Below are 20906 nucleotides of genomic sequence, written 5' to 3' on the forward strand. Positions count from 1 at the left end.
GTTGGTCCGCCGGGACCGGCTCCACGGCACGAAGCCGGAGCAAAGCCTGAGCTTCCTGAAGAAGAAGGGCGGTCTGAGTCAAGTTGGAAGGATACTCTCTTGGAGGGTGGTCCGGAGGGACCCGATGGAAATGAAGAGAGTATCCTTCCTTGATGATAGTAAGGACCCAGAGGTCGGTTGTTATGGCCTCCCAGCGATGATAAAAATGATGGAGGCGCCCTCCGATGGGAAAAACAGGGGGAGGCAGAACGAGGTTGGTTATGCCCTCGACGAGACAGTCAAAAAGGCTGAGTGGTCTTAGGGACAGCAGGCGACTGAGACTTAGGCTGACCCTTCTGGGGAGGCTGTCGCTTCGCCGGTTGCCTCGCAGGTGGAGTTTGCCTCGGCTGATAACGCCGCTGATAAATCAACGGCGGGCGAGAAGGTCGAGACTGCTGAGGCTTAGGCCGAAGGATAGATTGGAAGGACTTTTCGTTGTCAGACAACTTCTTCGTGACAGTCTCGATAGATTCGTCAAAAAGATCCGCCCCAGCACACGGGACGCTCGCCAGGCGGTCCTGAAGATTCGGGTCCATATCAATGGTCCGCAACCAGGCCAACCGGCGCATCGCCACTGAGCAGGCCGCCGCTCGGGCTGAGAGCTCGAACGCCATCATAGGCAGATTGCATTAACTGAAGCCGAAGTTGGGACAGCGAAGCAACCACTTCCTCAAACTCAAACCTAGCCTGGGACTCGATGTATGGTGTGAACTTCCGAAGCACAGGCAGAAAAATTCCAAGTAGGCTGCAAAGTGGAAATTGTAATTCAGGACTCGAGACGCCATCATCGAATTCTGATAGATGCGTCGACCAAACTTATCCATGGTTCTGCCCTCGCGGCCCGGAGGCACTGAAGCATAGACCTGGCCAGGATGAGACCGCTTGAGCGAGGATTCGACCAGGAGGGACTGGTGAGAAAGCTGAGGACCCTCGAAGCCTTTATGATGCACCGTGCGGTACCGCGCATCCAATTTGCCAGGGACCGCAGGGATAGAGTAAGGAGACTCGAAACATCGCATGAAGGTCTGGTCGAGGAGCTTGTGCAGGGGAAGCCGCAAGGACTCTGCCGGAGGACGAGGCAAGTGCATGGTATCGAGGTACTCCTTGGAATATCGAGACCCAGCATCGAGAGTAATGTCCATGTCATCTGCCATCTGCCTGAGGAACGATGAAAAGGACAGTTGGTCCGCCGTCACCGGTCTGCGAGACGGACTAGAAGAAGAAAAGGCTTCAGGCTCCAGAGAGGCCTGCGAGCAACAGGACGAGTAGAAAACCTCGGGGTCCTCGAACTCCGGGCCCGGAGGAGGAGACCCAGTCGAAGCAGCATACCCCAACCGAGGCAATTTCTTCTGAGGCGAGACGGTCGAGTGCCGAGAGGAATGCTTCGAAGAATGTCTGGATCGATGCCCCTCTCGATGCCTGGAAGGGGATCGAGCCCGTCTGTGAGAAACTGGGTCAGACGCCTCCAAGGAGCAGATCGGACTCGATGCCGTCGATCGCAGAGGCGGAAGAGTCGGCGCTTCCCCCGACGACGCCCAGGCTTGATAGGGGGTTCGGAAGAACTCGTCCTGCTTCCTGCTATGCCCAGGACTGGGTGGCCCCAAAGGTGGACGCCACACTGAGTCATGGGGCGGAGTAATCGATTCCAAGGGAGGCAGGTCACTAAACGAGGCTTTCCTCGAGGGGATGGGCTCCAAGGGAGGCATATCACTAAGGGAGGCCCTCCTCGAGGGAATCGGTTCCAAAGGAGGCACAGCACTAACGGAGGACCTCCTCGAGGACCCGGACACCGCTCGCTGCTCCTCCTCGCCGAGCAACGAGGTCGTGCGGCGAGGAGGAGGAGGAGGGGGCGGTCCGCCCCTCGAAGCCGAAGCTGGGAGGTCACCCTGGATGGTGGCAATCAGTTGAGGCCCCATGGTCTGCATGAGCTCCACGAACTGAGCCTCCAGAAGGGACCGCAACGAAGCCGATATGGAGGGATCTGCACCAAAAGGGGGCCCTTCTGCACGGTCTCCGCGCTCCTTCGGTGCTGCGTGCTTCTGCTTGCCAGTCTTCGGCACCTTGAGCACCACCGGTGGAACTGTAGGGGTCGATACCTGCTCCGAGGAGACGGAGGAAGGCACTGGCGCCGAAGCCGGGGCCGAAACCGGTGTGAACGATGCCGGTTTCAGGAGGCCCGAAGCAGCCGGGGAGGCAGAGGGCTTCGCTGAAGGAGTCGAAGCACCCGTCGATGTCGATATCGAAGCTGCAGGATCCGATGAAGCTTCCATCTTGAACATGGACTCCCACAGTAGACAGCGGCGCTTAAACGCTCTCGCCGTCAGAGTGGAGCAAGGCCGGCACGATTTCGGGAAGTGATCCGGTCCCAGACACTGTAAGCAGCGTCGATGAGGGTCTGTGAACGAAATCGCGCGCTGGCACTTGCTACACTTTTTAAAACCGGTAATCGGCCGGGACATAGGCCGGAAAAGCTCCGCCGCAAAGTCGAAGGCGCGGGGCCCCAGCCACGCAGCCGACCCGGTATCGGAAGGAAAAATTTTTTTTCTTTTTTTTAAAAAGAAATCAAAGAAAGAAATAAATGCACAGGAGAGCCAAAAGAACTCAACCCGCGGAAAAATAGAAGGCAAAAAAAAGAGATTCAATGGGCGCAAATTGAAGATAGACTTCTCAGCTCCGCAGAAGAAAAAGAACTGAGGAGACACGCCCGGACCATCGGGCGGGAAGGCACTGGCGCATGCGCGGTGCGGGCATCTCGAAACTTCTGAGTTTCTTCAAGCAAGACATGCTTGCAAGATGTCCGTATCGGGGCTCTGTCGGATGACATCACCCACTAGTGAGAATACCTGCCTGCTTGTCCTGGGATAATGACACGGGGATAAATCTGTTCCCATCCCTGTGAAATCTCATTATTCTTGTCCCCACAAGTTCTGTCTGTCCCTATCCCATTCCTGACAAGCTCTGTATTAACCACACTTATGATTTTAAAAGTGTTCGAAGCTTGTGCAGATGCATTTGTTATTTTAGGGGGATGTTCTTGAAGCATTTATGTGAAACATGTTGGACTACATACCCTTGACTGAGTGCTTTGTTGGCAAAATATAAAATGACAAAATTATCATATTTTTCGCTCCATAAGATGCACCTGACCATAAGACGCACCCTAGATTTAGAGGAGGAAAAACCAAGAAAAAATATTCTGAACCAAATTGTGACTCTGAACCCAGCCCCCTAGACAAATATACTGCAGCAGTCAGATTTTGATCACTAAATTGAAATCCTACCTTTGTTGTCTGGTGATTTCTGGTTGCACTAAATAGTTTTCTTTTCTTTCTTTCTTTACTTCCTCAGGCCCAACAATTGTCTCTTTCTATTCCCTCCCTTCCTCCTTCCTATGTCTCGAGTTCTTGCCTCCTCCCCCTCACTGCCTTTCAGTCTTTGTCCTTCCTCCCTCCCACACCGAAGCCTGCCTGCCTTCCTGCCTGCCGCGCCAATTCCTCCTCCCTGGTCCGCCGCTCACCCACTGCTGCAGCAACTCCATGAAGCCTGCCTTCCTCCCTGCTACGCCAATTCCTATTCCCTGGTCCGCCAACAGGCACTGCCACCGATGCAGAATGACCCCTCCGAGCTCCACCACCCCTCCCTCCCCTGGAACCAGACTTTTTAGCAGGTGCAATAAAGAGCACAAAAAAACCCTTCACCAAACCCTGGTAAACCCCAACCTACCAACACCCCACTACCTCAAATAACCAGAGGCTCACCTCCCAGGCCGTGCCCCACCAGAGCCACTAGCACACCCGCATCAAGCCCCCCCCCCACACACAGCCCACTGAACTTGCCATAGGAACGGGCTGTCAAGATTATCAAGGCCTCACCGCAGGAACTGGAGCACTGCTGACATTCCAGGAGCCCGAAAATCCCGCAAGATCCCTTGATGGAAGTCCAAACAGCCGGCTCCTCCGACCAAAACGAGGCTCCTGCACTCCTGGACCGCAGCGCACCCAATGCACACCTCCGACGCTGCTGCCAACATGGCAAAGCGGCTGACTGCTGCTGCAACTCCACGAAGAGAAGGACTGGTGGCGTGCAATAGAGCCCACAAGCCTTCCCCCAATGTCAATTCTGATATCGGAGAGAAGGTTCGGGCCAGCCAGTCACTGTCACTTATCCAGTCACTTATCCAATTAAATGCCAACTGTGCACCTGGCCTGCCCAAAAGATAGACAGTTTCAGCTTCAGCAGTTTATCACAAACTGTGTGCCCCAGCAGATTCCAGGTGTGCCCTGACGAGATGTCAGTAAGGAAGAGATGTGCTGGCTGATTGCATCTAGGATGTGCCTCTCGCTGAGAACTCTCCTCCTCACAGGCATCTCTACTCCTCTCCCCACATCACCCCTCCTCCTGGATCCCCCACCAAAGAGACAGCTCCAGAGATGCAGGGTTTCCGCGCACGTGACGACATCCCGCATACTTTCAGGTGCCTTCTGGCTGGAGCACCGAGTTTAGCATGCCGCCAGCTGGAAAAGTTTGAGGGACACTGAGTTAGAGGGTGTTATTCAACAACACTATTTAAGTGCTGCTGACTGTTCCCTAGGAGCCTGGTCAGCTATTTTGAATATCAGTCCCTTAAACCACTGTTTTTCAATGACAATGGCAGCCCCTGGAGGCTTCTACAGTGGCCCTCAGTATCATTTTGTATTTTGTCTTTTTTTTCTGTTACTCTTTACCCCTCTACCCAAGCTCATGACAGAAAGGTGAAACTGGATGAAAGAAAAAGCTACAAGCTTGAAGAAAGGACAAAGCATTTCTCAATTGGTAATTGAGAATGCATTTGGAAATGCTTACCTCCTTGAGGATCCCCTCAATAAAACTTTTTAAGACAGGCTGGTGGGATAGATGCAACAGCATTGTTCAGCAGTGTCATGGCCTCCAATGGGAAGATATTTGGCGTCTCTCCTTCAGCTCACTTAGATCCAAAGTGGCCCCAACTTAAAAATTAGTTAAGATCACTGCCTTAAAACAGCTCAGCTCAATACAATACAATGCTCCAAACTATCCCAGACCTGCTATTTGTTCAAACTGCAGTGATCTGTAGGTCAAAGCTTCACAGAACAGATGCAGAGAGTGTATTATACATCCAAGCTGCTTTTCTAGAAATTATATAAAATGCAGTGTATAAGCAAGCTATGAAAGTACACGATCCAGTACCACCCTCAGTAATGAAGCATCAATTTAAAGAAAGAGGGAATGCAAATCTAAGCTCAGCTTGAAAAACAGAACTCGTTTTTGTATTTTGGCTATCTAAGAACATAAGAAATTGCCTCCGCTGGTTCAGACCAGAGGTCCGCTCCCGCGGCGGCCCATCACCTGTGCAGTGGTCCCTGACTATTCCTATAACCTAGCTCAACTCTTATCTGTACCCCTCAATCCCCTTATTCTCTAGGAACCTATCCAAACCTTCTTTGAAGCCCTGTAACGTGGTCTGGCCTATCACGGCCTCCGGAAGCGCGTTCCATGTGTCCACCACCCTCTGGGTAAAAAAGAACTTCCTAGCGTTTGTTCTAAAACTGCCCCCTTTTAATTTCTCCGAGTGCCCTCTTGTACTTGTGTTTCCCCACATTGTGAAGAATCTGTCCCTGTCTACCTTTTCTATGCCCTTCAGGATTTTGAAGGTTTCTATCATGTCTCCTAAGTCTCCGCTTTTCCAGGGAGAATAGCCCCAGCTTTTTCAATCGTTTGATTGCAGCAGAACCACAGCAAGCCTCTGGTTCAAAAAGACCTAAACAGCCTGCCTGAAGGGCACTGTGGCCCTGTCCTTCCACTGGTCCCATACACAATCTTCTCCCTCTTCCCTCCCTTCTTCCAGCTAGCACACACACACACACACAAAAAAGCTTAGTGTTTACACACTGTGAGCAAGTTCAAATCTCATGAGCTGGTATATTCAGTAAGACCTGCATCACAAGATAAGCATTCAGGGTGCACCAATTGAAGACTAACTTGTTCACAATTCTAGAGCAGTGTCCAGCGGCAGAACAGGTAACACCTAAAGGACACAAAAAACACCCAAAACCCCCAAACTCCCACAACCCCCCCCCTAAAAAAACCCCACAAAGCCCCCGCAGCTTGAAGTAGATGTAGCCATATAGTCCTTTGGGCCTGAAGAAGGTTGAAGTAGAGTTGAGATGGGAGTTAAGTGCCCATATGGTCTGCAGAAAGCCTGTAGCACCAAGGGTGGGAGAGGTAAAAGGGGAAGCAGTACAGGACTGGGTCATAGGAGAGGAAACTTGTGCCTGTGGTGGGCAAGTGTGCTAGATTCCAGGAGAAAGAAAGCAAAAATGCTGAAGTTGGATAGGCTGGTGGAATCTGAGAAAAAGCTGAGGTGGCAATCAAGTTTTATAAAAAATTTGATATTCTGCCTACTGGATTTCTAAGCAGAGTACAAATGAGTCTACAATAAAAAATTAAAATTTGGGGACATGAACTGTAACACATGCTAATTTTATTCATTTATTCAGCCCGTCCTCCCAATGGGGCCCAGAACGGGTTACAAAGGTACATTCACAGTATAGAAGGCCAAAATTTTTTGGCAGACATAGCTTAGAAGAATTTGCGGCATTCGTATTAGATATTACATGGCATAGTATAGATTTAGGACAGCATTCACTGTACTAACAGAACATAACATAATTGTACTAAGGTTTTAGCGTTGTAAGCAAGTACATGATTGGTGGTCGGCAGTTTAGGTCCTGTTAGTAGCGTCAGTCATTATGGAGCTCGTGAGTAGCGTTGGACATTAAGGAGCTGGATTTGTGAAAAGGAAGGTTTTCACGGTCTTCCTGAAGTTTCATAGATTGTCTAGCAATCTAATAGTTGTAGGGATGATGTGCCAGAATCTGGGTAGAAACTGTGAATAGGAGCGTTTGTGGGCTGTTTCAGTTCTGAGTGAGTGACCAGGTGGTAGTGTGAGCCGTCTCTCTGTTCGAGATCTCAGTGATCTGTCTGGAACGTAAATTTGTAGTTTTGATGTCATGTAATTTGGTGTCAGCTTGTGGAAGGTTTTGAAGGCTAGAACCAAGGCTTTAAAGGCGCAGCGTTTTTGGATAGGTAACCAATGCATTGATGTTAGTGCTGGGGTGACATGGTCTCGGAAGCCTAGGTTTTTCAGGAGAGAATTGGCTGCATTTTGTACACCTTGGAGGCGGGAGAGGGTTTTTGTGGGTAAGCCCACTAGTAGTGCGTTGCCCTATTCAATAATTGATGGACTTTATATGAATGGATTCCTCCTCCTTACATTTAATATCTCAATTACTTATTTTGGTAGCCATTCTGGTGTATAATTTAATATGGGGAAAGATCACCTCCAGTGCTTGCAGCTATTATGACTTTAGAACTGGTCTTATCAATATAGCTTTAATGCAAGCTATCGTTGGTCCCTTTAAATTCCCCTTCTTATTTTTTTCTTTTTTATATTTTTTCTTTTATAAACAGGTTTTTCTAATTACATTACATTAGTAATTTCCATTCCGCCATTACCTTGTGGTTCAAGGCGGATTACATATGAATTGTCATAATACAGAATACATACTGTGGGTTACATATGAATTGTCATGATAGTATAAATACATAAGGCGGATTATATGAGAATTGTCATGATATTTGGAGATACGTAGGCGGGTTACATGAGAATTGTCTTGATGTTAGGGGGTACAGAAGGAGTGGTTTGAGCCTCTTTGATTTGTTAGGGAGTAGATCATATTGTAGGTGGAGCTTGGGACGGATCTGGTTTTGTTATATAGGTTTTATGTATTTTTTTTTTAAAGTAGGGTTTTTGTTTCTTTTTTGAAGGTTTTGTAGTCTGTGGTCAAAGACAGCAGATTGGTGAGCAAGACGACCAAGTCTAAGCATGCCCAAAGCCCAGAGTATGCCTCCAACATGTTCCCCCTTTAGTTTTGGATACACAGCAACTAGGACGCCTCACAAGATGTCCAGAAAGATGTTTTTGAAAATCGGCACTTGGATGTTCTGGCAATTAGGATGTCCAAGTGCCGATATGTGCAGTTTTTTTGGATGTCTTAGTGTTTTGAAAATGATCCTAATAAACTCTTGGAAGGGTGGCCTAATGGATAAAGCAGGGGGCTCTGAAAACGAAGGAAGCCAGGGTTTTAAATCTCACGCCATGTGATCTTAGACGAGTTAAGCAACCCTCCATTGCTTCAGGTTCAAGCTTAGGATTATTAATGATTGTTTATATTCAATAAATTAATGTAGTTTTCCAAAATGGTAACCTTAGTAATCGTTTCTAAGGGAAAAACAAGCCTTATATTTAAGTATTGTACTTAGCTTTGTTTTCCCCGTCCGGCTTTATATACAGCTGATGTAGATTTGTTGCTGTATTTTGTGATAGAATTAGAGTGCTTGACGGAGCGTCCACGTTTCACTCTGCATAGAGCTTCATTTATTGAATTATTTAGCTTAAATGCCGGTATGACAAGTTTTTCGTAACACATATTGACATACTGGTACATTAGGGTATAGGGGTAGAACTAAATAGCTTATAGGAAAGAGACAATAATGGGAAGAACAATTGGATGGGACCCTTCTGTAAGTATTAATCATAAGAGGAGAGAAGCTAAGAGGACAGGTGCTGCATTAAAGCTCAAAAGTACCCCAAGGATCACCTCTTTCTCCCACACTCTTCAACCTATACATTGGCTCCCTTGGCTCCTACTTAGATGAACAAGGTCTAACCTCCTACAGTTATGCAAACCACATCACCATTCTCCTTCCGTTCGATCAACCAGCACCATCCATGGCAGACTAGATACACAGAACACTTGAAACAATAGCTCAGAAAGAGCTTAGGTGGGGTGGGGGTTTTGGAAAACAAACCAAGCCAAAAAATTAAAAATTGGGACTTTGAAGAGGGGGGAGACGGCCGCAAAACCACAGGGTTGAGAAGGGGATACTGCTGGCATTAGGCTAGGGTGAGAGAGAAGAGTTTAAAAACACGAGCGTGAGAGTCAATGGGGAGAAGAAAGTATGTTGTGCTCTCACCCGGTACACATGACTTTAGATGTCAAATTGCTAGTTATAGCTTTGAACTGAAGATTTTATTGAACTGGTCATTCATGTAATGTACTCTTTCTATGACTAGGTGGTTTTGCACTGTGATATATGTTTAGGATTTGTCTTGTGGCATGCTTTATTCCGTAATTTATGTTAAGTCCCTGCCAAGTTTCTGCAAAAAGTGATATCAAGTCTAAGAATACACACAAAGGCATGCATGGAACTGGATAAAATGACAACTTCTCTGTCTCTCCTCTCTCCCACACCAGTGCGAAGAGTAATGTTATAACAGAGTGCCTGAGTTCTCAAAGCATGCCTTTTTCAGTAATAGTTCAAGGTGAGTTGCATTCAGGAACACTAGGCTATTTTCATGTTTTGACTTACAACCCTAAGCTTGAACCTGAAGCAATGGAGGGTTGCTTAACTCGTCTAAGATCAAATGGAGTGAGATTTAAAACCCTGGCTTCCTTCGTTTTCAGAGCCCCCTGCTTTATCCATTAGACCACCCCTATTATTAGGATCATTAGGATCATTTTCAAAACACTAAGACATCCAAAAAAACTGCACATATCTGCACATGGACGTCCTAATTGCCAGAACATCCAAGTGCTGATTTTCAAAAACATCTTTCTGAACATCTTGTGAGGCATCCTAGTTGCTGTGGACTAGAGGGGGAACATGTTGGAGGCATACTCTGGGTGGGCTTTGGGCGTGCTTAGACTTGGTCATTTTGCGGTAATAAAAATAAAAAAACTTTCCCCAGACATCCTGGACAGAACTTAGACATTCTGTGCTAGACCTGTTTTAAAAGCGTCTTAGGTGCTAAAAAGGAACATAATCAATAGAACAAATTAAATTTGAGACACAAAAAGGATGAAGGGAATAAATACAATATTCAAATAAAAGAAAGCCTAATAGAGATGCACACAGGTGTTTTAAGTAGCCTGGTAGATGGGCTAGTGAGCCGAAGAAAGGAGGACCCAGGCCCATAAGCTACTCTAATCACTACGTTTATGGTGGAAAGTGTGAGGCCACCAAAACCCTACTACTGTCATAAGGGCTATTGGAATAGTAGAAGGTGAATACAGTAGGTTTTGGAAGAGTTTTGGAAGATCCAGAATAAATTATAGGGAGTATATGATGAGATGTAAATCTGCCACCCTTTATGTGAAGGACACAGCAGTGCCTTCTAAGGTGCCCCACTGTACTGCTGGGATGTCTATATGGCCACTCCATTAGAATGCTGGCCCCTCCCATATCCAATGGTCTGGATTTAGACATTTTGAACTTGGGAAAATTTTGTGATCGAAAATAGCGAACAAAGTTGGATATCCCTAAGGTTAGATGTCCTGGTGGCCAAGAAGTCCAAGTTGGCAATTAAAATTTATTTTTTTTTTTTTAATGTGAACATCCCATGATTTTGACAGTTTCAAAAATGGCCATTTCTCCACCTCCAACTTTGGAGGTTTTGCAGGAAATGTCCAGTTGGACTTAGACATCCTATCGAAAATGCTCCTCCACGTATCTTTATAAAATTACTCCACTAGAAAGAATTATGTGCACATATTGTCATTACAGTCGATTCCGCTTAAGTGCACGCCCTTCGGACCGGGTCTCACATGCGCTTAAACCAGGAATCTCAAAGTCCCTCCTTGATGGCCACAATCCAGCCGGGTTTTCTGGAATTCCCCAATGAATATGCATTGAAAGCAGTGCATGAACATAGATCTCATGCATATTCACTGGGGAAATACTGAAAACCCAACTGTATTGCGGCCCTCAAGGAGGGACTTTGAGATCCCTGGCTTAAACGGAGTGTGCGCTTAATAGGAGTGGGGGGGAGGGGGAGGCTGTAGTTAAGCTGGCGCAGTTTAAATATGGCACATGGGCTGCTAGAGTCTAAAGTACAGGAAAGCTATTCCCTACAGCTTGCGTGGAAGCAGAGCACTCACTTTCCCAGCTATCCCAGTGCTTAAGCTGCTGTGTGAAGCCTACGCATTCCCAGTCAGAATGTGATTGCATTTAACCAGAGTGAACGCAACGTGAAAGAATAGAGGTTGGACCTATGACATCAGTGCGCATAAGCGGATTGTGTGCTTATCCGAATTGCAAATATCCAGAGTTTACGTCCATTGACTTTAATGTAAAAAACAAAAACAAAAACAAAAAACGGGACCATGGTGGTAGGCTGTGGATAACCGAAGCGTGTGCTTAACCAATGTGCACTTAGGTGGAGTCGACTGTACAATGCTTATTTTTTTAAGAATGAAGATAATTGTTAATGCTCCACCTCTGAAAATGCTTATGCATATATTATGCAAAGGAACACAATTATTTCTGTGCACAATTTTACATATTAACGCCCTGGGTAACTTGTTAAAAGCCTATGTGAACATAAAAATGATCTACTTGAGTAAGTAAATCACCCCCTTGGATAGCGGTAAGTCCTACTTTATCTGTGAAAGTGAATCTACATACAATCAGCTAAAGTGAATATTTTGGCAAGGGGGAGGGGAAATCAGACCAGATACAGTCGAAAGGCAGATTAGAGGTGATGGCTGCACCACTGCTAAAGTCACTTAGAGGGACAGGGGAGTTTCCAGAGATCTGAAAATGAGCACAGTCCCCCATAAAAGAGAGCAGACTAGCATAACACTACATAGGTATGCAACGCTGTACAAAGGGCCTTTGCTCCACGGAATTTTGGTCTAGTGAACACAAAATAAAAACGAAGCTTAGAGAACACTGGGAAACAGATTAGGAAGCACTAACCAGGAAGGCTATAGATAGAAAACAAGTTAGCTGCGACGGTGACTCCAGCAGTGGGGCAGTATAGCAGATACCGGACAGACTTCTACGGTCTCTGTCCCATATGCGGCAAGAAGAATCAAGAGCAATTATATGTATTTTATACCACATTCAAATTGTCTGAGTACAGGTCTTACCTATCTCAGGGGAGGAGGGGAAGGGAAGACATCTTATACTGAAACTTATAGCAAGTAAAACAAATTACTGAGGCTTGAGAATGAATATGTCTGTTGGGCAGACTAGGATAGTAAATGATGACAGATAAAGTCTATGTTATCATGGGGGATGTAAAAGGAAAGAAGCCTTTTTAGCAGGCTCTGTAAGAACTGTCACAGGATCCAATTAAAGATGGGGAAGCTGCAAGAAGTCTGTACTCTGCCCCACAAGGAATCTAAGAGTGGAGTGGGTGGGAATCGGGTACCACGTTCTTTTTCAAAGTTTGTCTTTAAGCTAGATGTAGCGACATACAGGTCAAATTTCAGCTGTGATAAAATTTGATGAATCCCTTCTAAAAGGAAAGCTATTCTGGAAGTCCACAAACCCAGTGATTACATGATTAAGAAACAGCACATGTTGAATGGGAGACGTTCTACTCTGTGCTTTCATAGGCGATACCAAAGAGGGACTAAGGGGGAAGATATACCTTCACGCCGATATGAAGATCTGTAGCTGGGAACAGGATGGCCCTGAGGATTCAAAGTAGACCAGGGGACTTTCTTCTGACTCGCGCATGAGTACTGAAAATAATCCAAGCAACACACAGGAAGATCCTAGAAAATGGGGAGAATCATCAGTTTTGTAGGACTAAGGTTATGCTGGGACACTTTATGGCACAAGCAGTTAAAAAAAAAAAGTCCTACCTTGCTAGCCTACATCAGAAGTGCAATTAATGAAAATTATTCACTACTTGCAAATCAAGCAGAATCCAATCTATTCATTCAAATTCTCATTGAAAAAAAAAATATGACAAAAAGTTCACTGACCGAATGTCCTGCAGTAGCTACATGGTTCTGTGAGCTGGCCAAGACCTGGAAAGGCAGCATAAAGTCCATGGACTTTGCTTAGCAAGTCTCTTGCTTCAGCATTTATGTACTATATACTTGGCAAATACTAGCTCTGCTATACTAAGCTAATTTCAGCACTTCTTGGACTCCTGCATGGATATTAAATAGCAGCAATATAAGCACATACGAATTGCCAAACTGGGACAGACCGAAGCTCCATCAAGCCCAGTATCCTGTTTCCAACAGTGGCCAATGCAATCCAAAAAACAAGGCAAACACCCCACCATAAATATAACAAAGGAAAACAAAGTGGGAGAAAGGACTGTACAGTACACATCAACCTGAGATAAAAGCGAGTTTATTGAATACAATCATCTATTAAAACATAGAATATATATGATAAGTCTGTCCTTGATATCCTTCCACACTCAACACGGTCTATGTTTCGGTTTTGGGAATTAAGCCTGCCTCAGGGGCTTAGATGAAAATATCTAACACCCAAACCTCTGACCTCTCTGAGAAAAAGTGATTAAACTAGCAGGTACAACAAGAAAAATAGTCCATTGTCAACATTTTGCAAGTCCATAAGTAGCCTGAAAAAGTTACATATTTTGAATTTCTCATAAGATATGTAAGGTTATTGGAAGAAGAATTACATTTTTATTATTGATTAAATAAAGGGGTGGGGGAAAATATTACTTTCAATTATATGTAAGTTCAAAGTGCTTTTCTTGATTTGTTATATGTTCAGCTTCATAGGTAATACACTGTTACTACTTGAAAATCAATAAAGATTTATATATAAAAAAATAATTTCTGTTAATGCAATTCCAGGCTCACTATACTAAACTAATTTTAGTACTTCTTGGACTCTTGCTTGGGCAGTTGGGGAAGCCCCAGCTTTTCCACTGCCCCCCCTCCCATGACGAGCGGTGCATGCGCAAAGGGGAACCCTGCATGTCGGCATCCGAAGCCGATGCCGGTTCCCCCTCGAAGCGTCCAGAACACTTTGTGCACAGATCGGCTGCATCCCCCTCATGGCACACAAATAAAACACACTTCTGGTTTTTAAAAGTGCTCATAACATATATGCAGGAGACCTACACACAAAATTGCCAGATAAACATGGCCGCCTCAGGCCCTTTTATTTATTTATTTTTTTACAATCTCACAGTCCATAGCCGTAAAGATCAAGAGCAGACCCCCAATTGCTCTCTAAACTGTAGTCTGTGACTGAAATGTGGCCAGGAGTACACTTGAGGCTCCTCAAAAAAAAAAAAAAAAATTGGGGGGAGGTGGAGGAAATTGGGGGGGGAGGAACTCGACCCTTTCAAGTGTGGCACCCACAAGGTCGGCAGGACCCCCAAGAGAGTCCCCCAATCTCTGTCCAGACAGCAAAAAGGGACAAGAGAAAAGGTCACTAATCAGATCCAAAGGGCCATAACTAATCAAAGGAAGGACTACACAGGTATGCCACCTCCACCTGCTGGAGACCGAGAACAGACTGATTATAGATGGGACTGCACAGCCCACTGTACTAAGTCAATGTGTGTCTCAGTCTCTACCTGTTGGCAAGAGTTGCGTAAACCCATTTGTTCTGTGTCTAGAGGGATGATAAAGGATCCCATTTTTTTAAAATTTCTACTATATATACCAGTCACACTACAGGACACACTACTACTAGTATTAATTATTTCTAGAGTGTTACCAGACGTATGCAACCCTGTACAGAGCCGTGAAGGAGACTGTCCCTGCTTGAAAAAGCTTAGTCTAAACAGTCAAGACAAACAGGATGCCAGGGTGGGAGATACAGTTAGGGGGGGATGATTAATATGCTAGCTAGGGAGATGAGCAATGCGGAGTAGGGTTATGGATTGAAGGTTATTATCAAAAAGGTGGATTTTCAGTCTACTTTTAAACAAGGGAAGGGGTGTTATAGACAAACTCAGATAGTTTATGCCAGGCTTAATGGGCAGCTAGATGAAAGGAATTGGCAGTGGAGGAGAAGGGTACAGATAAAAACAGCTTATCTGAGGAACAGAGTTCTCAGGGAGGCGTACAAGGTGAGATAAGAAAGGAGAGATACTGAGGGGCTGTGGCATGAACACACTTGTAGGTTAGTAATAGGAGTGAACTGTATGCAGAGGTGGATAGGGAGCCAGTGAAGTGATTTTAGGAGTGGAGTAAGGTGAGTAGCAAGGTTGGCAGAAATAAGTCATGCAACCAAGTTCTGCACCTCTTGCAGGTGGAGAGGCAGTTCAGTGGGAGACCTGTTAGAAGTAAATTGCAGTAGTCTAAGTGTGAAGTTATGAGTATGTAGACAAGGGTGGTAATATCTAATTTACAAGCCATGTATTTAACAATCAGGTCAAGAGTATAACTCAAGAACTGTCCAGGTGTAACACTGCAACTTCTGCATAAATATTAACATCTCCTACCACTAAAAGTATTAGAAACTAAAAGTTGTAATAGAAACCAGACAACTCCAAAAGCAGAGCTGTTGTAGTTGCTGGGATTGATATACAGCCCTCACTCCAATTAACTTTATTTTTATTTTTTTTTTTCTATAACCGCCATAATCAAACGACTTCTAGGCGGTTCACAGTGAAAGAAGGCTGGACAATCAGCGAATTACAGAAAGCATGAAGAGAAAATGTTACATAAGAGATTGGAGTTACATGGGGAAGGAATATGCGAGAGTTACCTGAGAGATTTCATCAGGGATTGCAGCGGGGAAATAACATAGTGAGAGAAGGTCATCTGTTTAGGCTGAACTGCCTGCAAATGTTAGTATGTTTAAGACCACAATTATCCAATGGTCTCATGAGCATTGTCTAGGGGTCTAGTTATTAAGTTCTGTTAGCTATTAACACATGTAAGCAATTATTTGCCAATTTATACAACAGAGAACAGATTAGTATTTATTGGGATTACCGTATTTTCACGCAAATAACACGCACCCGTATAAAACACGCACACGGGTATAGCGCGCAGAAATCACGATGATATGTACAAAAACTTTGGTATACCGCGCTCACGGGTATACCGCGCATGCTGCCCGACGCTCCTTTCGCCCACCCTGACTTTCCGACTCTCCGTTCACCCCCCCTGACTTCCGTGCACTGTCCCCCCTTGAAGGTCTGTCCCCATCCTGAAAGCCTGATGCCCCCCCCCGACGTCCGATACATCCCTCCCCCCGAAGGACCGCCGACTCCCCAACAATATCGGGCCAGGAGGGAGCCCAAATCCTCCTGGCCACGGCGACCCCCTAACCCCACCCCGCACTACATTACGGGCAGGAGGGATCCCAGGCCCTCCTGCCCTCGACGCAAACCCCCCTCCCCCCAACGACTGCCCCCCCCCAAGAACCTCCGACCGCCCCCCCAGCCGACCCGCGACCCCCCCTGGCGACCCCCACGACCCCCCCACCCCCCTTCCCCGTACCTTTGGTAGTTGGGCCAGAAGGGAGCCCAAACCCTCCTGGCCACGGCGACCCCCTAACCCCACCCCGCACTACATTACGGGCAGGAGGGATCCCAGGCCCTCCTGCCCTCGACGCAAACCCCCCTCCCCCCCAACGACCGCCCCCCCCAAGAACCTCCGACCGCTCCCCCAGCCGACCCGCGACCCCCCTGCCGACCCCCCACGACCCCCCTTCCCCGTACCTTTGGTAGTTGGCCGGACAGACGGGAGCCAAACCCGCCTGTCCGGCAGGCAGCCAACGAAGGAATGAGGCCGGATTGGCCCATCCATCATAAAGCTCCGCCTACTGGTGGGGCCTAAGGCGCGTGGGCCAATCAGAATAGGCCCTGGAGCCTTAGGTCCCACCTGGGGGCGCGGCCTGAGGCACATGGGCCCAACCCGACCATGTGCCTCAGGCCGCGCCCCCAGGTGGGACCTAAGGCTCCAGGGCCTATTCTGATTGGCCCACGCGCCTTAGGCCCCACCAGTAGGCGGAGCTTTAGGATGGATGGGCCAATCCGGCCTCATTCCTTCGTTGGCTGCCTGCCGGACAGGCGGGTTTGGCTCCCGTCTGTCCGGCCAACTACCAAAGGTACGGGGAAGGGGGGTGGGGGGGTCGTGGGGGTCGCCAGGGGGATCGCGGGGCGGCTGGGGGGCGGTCGGAGGTTCTTGGGGGGGGGCGGTCGGTGGGGGGGAGGGGGGTTTGCGTCGAGGGCAGGAGGGCCGGGGATCCCTCCTGCCTGTAATGTAGTGCGGGGTGGGGTTAGGGGGTCGCCGTGGCCAGGAGGGTTTGGGCTCCCTTCTGGCCCGATATTGTCGGGAAGTCGGCGGTCCTTCGGGGTGGGGGTGCGAGTGGTCCTGCCGGTGGGGGGGGGATGTATCGGACGTCGGGGAGTCGGCCGGGCAAGAGGGCTTGGGCTCCCTCTTGCTCCGATCGTGGATGCGGGTGGGAGCGCGTGCGAGCGGTCGTTCGGGGTGGGGGTGCGAGTGGTCCTGCTGGGGGGGGGGATGTATCGGACGTCGGGGAGTCAGCCGGGCAAGAGGGCTTGGGCTCCCTCTTGCTCCGATCGTGGATGCGGGTGCGGGTGGGAGCGCGTGCGAGCGGTCGTTCGGGGTGGGGGTGCGAGTGGTCCTGCTGGGGGGGGGGATGTATCGGACGTCGGGGAGTCGGCCGGGCAAGAGGGCTTGGGCTCCCTCTTGCTCCGATCGTGGATGCGGGTGCGGGTGGGAGCGCGGGCGAGCGGTCGTTCGGGGTGGGGGTGCGAGCGGTCCTGCTGGGGGGGGTGAATCGGGCGTCGGGCGGGGTGGGAATTATGTTTTAAAACTTTTGTATACCGCGCTCACGCATATAGCGCGCGAGGGGTATGCGCGGTAGGTAAAAACGCGTATAACGCGCGCGTTATATGCGTGAAAATACGGTAATCATCTTTTTATGAAGTGACTCGCCCAAAGTGATTAGAATACATTGAACAGTACACAAGTATTTTCCTTATCTGTCCTGGCAGGCTCAAAATCTAACTGTGGTACCTGGGGCAATGGAGGATTAGGTGGCTTGCCCAGTCACAAGGAGCTGGCTGGGGTCGAACTCACAACCTCAGGGTGCTGAGCAAGGTGGTACATTTTTTTTTTTATTATTGTTTGACAAAAAAAATAAAAATATTTAACACACACAAAAATAATCTGATTTTAAAATGTAAATTTGATTTTTTTTTTTTAAATAAGATTTTTTTTCCTCAAAAAAACATTTATCTAAAGGATAGTTTTCTACTTAAGATACATTATAGTCCAAAAGTTAACATGAAATAAAGATTCATTTTTAGTTATGTAGCATGAGGCCATACATTCATGCAATGTTTATGAATGGATTAATGGAATTCATTTACCAAAAATATTTAATGTCACAGGCATGATTTAAATCAAATCCACCCTGATGCTGGGGCAGCAGCTCTAACCACTCCTGAAAAATGGCTGCAAACCACACCATACAGTTAATATGTGGTAACTACTTACCATGTATTAACTACTAACGTAGCAGATCAAGTGGTATTAGCTGTGTATCTTTTGAATGCCATCTTTCGTTTAGTTAATCAATGGTAAAGAGCTTTTCTCTGCATTAACTGAATGGCAAAATTCTACCTATATGACGTTACAAAGCAGGTCTGGCCACTTAGAACAAAAGCTCCAACATACAGAATTTAGATAAAACTCAAGTTCAGCAATTAGTTGCAGAGGTGACAACATAACACCAACACGTTTTCAAGAACCATCTAACAGAGGATCAATTTAAATCCTTTATCAGCAAACAATTCAAACGACAAAAGAACAAAAATCAATCTTAGAACAATCAAATTGTTAGTAATAGTCTGAAGGTGAGGCTTGATTCTCCTGGGAAGTTTGTTTCATCTGGACAAAATGACTGTCCGAATAAGTTAAATAGGATAAAAACTCGTATCGTATCCTATGTTTAATTTATAACTCGTTCTGAGCTTCGGGGGGGGGGGGTGCAACGGGATAGAAAACGAAGGAAATAAATACATAAATCAAATACAGTACGTCTTTAAACATCAGCTGCACACTGCAAAGTCAAACGCTGCCTCCAACAAGCAAATAAAACGCGCCCTTGTCTATTTGCGAATCAGAGACACGAAGGGTCACTATTTACCCAAGCGGGGTTCATCAACCAGTTTATAAATGAAAAAAAGCCAACTTCATTCAACATCAAACGGATTAGAGACGCCAAAACGCCAGGCTTGTCATTTTCACGCACGATCTATTCTAGTTGCAGCACGCGAACGTTATGTCTCCCAATGAGACCGATCGTCATGGACTGCAGAGATACCGAGTCCTAGCTATCCGACCGCCCCAATTCATACCCGGGACCCGGCATCCCTCCCTCTCTTCCCACTCCCCCAGGACAACACGTCTCCCCGGACGCGGCGCAGCAGCATCTCTCCCGCCTTCCCAAACCCCGCCCGCCAACCTGCCCTACCTTCAAACTTGTAAGCGAAGGTGGCCGCTAGCAGCAGCAATTTGTACAGGTGCCTGCGACAGCCCAGAGCGCTCTCTCACGCTGCGGCCCGCCCTCCCGGAAACAGGAAATGGTTTTAGAGGTGGGGGCGGGAACATTCGGGAGGGAGAGGAGGGGGGAGCTGGTTACTGGCGGTTGGTGAAAATTACCGCAGAGAGACCCAGAAGACGAGTTTGAAGGAAGGAGAAGGGGGTGCAGAGGAGGGGGAAGAGGGTCACTGTCTGCTTCCCCCCCCCCTCCGGTTTGCTTCTCACCATACTCGGAGGTATTGATGCGTGAGCCTGTTTCCGCCTCCTTGACGTCCCCTTCTTGTTGGGCTTCTCCGGGAGCTGCCTGGAACTAGCGTGTCCCTGGATCCCTACGGAAAGAGCTCCCGTCCCCATTTCGCTCAACCGCTGTGTCCAGTAAAGGGCAGCGCGAGCCTGCGAAGCATCTCCTAGGGCAGGGGTGCCCGCACTTTTTGGGCTTGCCAGTCAAAATGATCTGCCAACAATAAAATAATAATAATAATAAAAACAAAACAAAGCACACTGTACACAGAGAAAATGTTAATTATCATTTATATTGGGGGGGGGGGGGTGTCATAGAGGTCAAGGCAGATGACTTTAAAAATGTGCAATGTTACCTCAGTAGCAACTATACAAAAATAGACAATTTTACCCCCTCCCCTTTTACTAAACTGCGATAGTGGTTTTTAGCGCAGGCAGCTGCACTGAATGCCCCACGCTGCTCCCAACGCTCATTGGCTTCCTGCGCTAAAAAAACACTATCGTGGTTTAGTAAAAGGAGGCCATAGTGCAAAATATAGACAGCAGATATAAATTCTCAAAACAGACACACTTTGATCACTAAATTGAAAATAAAATCATTTTTCTTACCTTTGTTGTCTGGTGATTTCATGAGTTTGGTTGTACTTCCTTCTGACTATGCATCCAATATTTCCTTTCTTTCTGCCTCCTTCATGCTTCATCCCTTCCAGACCTCATTCCATTCCTCAACCAACATCTCTCTCTCTGTCCCTCCATGAGTCCAACTTTTTCTTCCTCTCTCCCTGCCCCCCCCCTTTCTTTCACTCTGTCTCTTTCCCTGCCCCCTTTCTTTCTGTCTTTCTCCCTTCCCTTTCTTTTCTGTCTGTCTCTCTCCTTGCCTCCTTTCTTTCTGTCTCTCTCCCTGCCCCCTTTCTGTCTTTCTCTCTCCCTGCCCCCACCAAGCCACCGCCGCCGATTTCTCCTGCTTTCCCAACGCCAGGTCAGGCGTGTACAAGCGCTGGGCCCACAAACCTTCCCTCCCGACGTCAATTCTGACGGAGAGGAAGTTCCAGCCTAGCCAGGTAGCAATTGGCTGGCCTGGAACTTCCTCTCTGATGTCAGAATTGATGGGAGGAAAGGGTTGTGGGCCTGGCATCGGGGAAGCAGGAAGAACAGAATGCAAAGGCAACGCAAGTCTATCGCAGCTCCGCGATCGACTCGCGTTACCTTTGCGATCTACTGGTCGATCGC

General features: G+C 47.4%; 1 protein-coding gene across 6 annotated transcripts in view; it reads right to left on the reverse strand.

Annotated features, from left to right (window-relative positions):
- ABAT (4-aminobutyrate aminotransferase) overlaps positions 1-19507 on the reverse strand; it is a 119555-nt gene extending 100048 nt beyond the window's left edge. Inside the window, exons 1-2 of one of the 6 annotated variants that reach the window (XM_033914948.1) lie at positions 19369-19444; positions 12557-12683 (exon numbers count right to left, since the gene is read on the reverse strand). The gene's annotated coding sequence lies outside the window, so the exon portion shown is untranslated. Of the gene's footprint in view, positions 1-12556; positions 12684-12896; positions 12985-18389; positions 18902-19368 lie in introns of those variants that run through there. The other 5 variants (XM_033914947.1, XM_033914946.1, XM_033914951.1 and 2 more) reach the window with 5 other exon arrangements.
- Between the last annotated feature and the right edge of the window lie 1399 nt (positions 19508-20906).

The sequence above is a fragment of the Geotrypetes seraphini genome, chromosome 11, assembly GCF_902459505.1.
Source record: "Geotrypetes seraphini chromosome 11, aGeoSer1.1, whole genome shotgun sequence".
Classification (NCBI taxonomy): domain Eukaryota; kingdom Metazoa; phylum Chordata; class Amphibia; order Gymnophiona; family Dermophiidae; genus Geotrypetes; species Geotrypetes seraphini.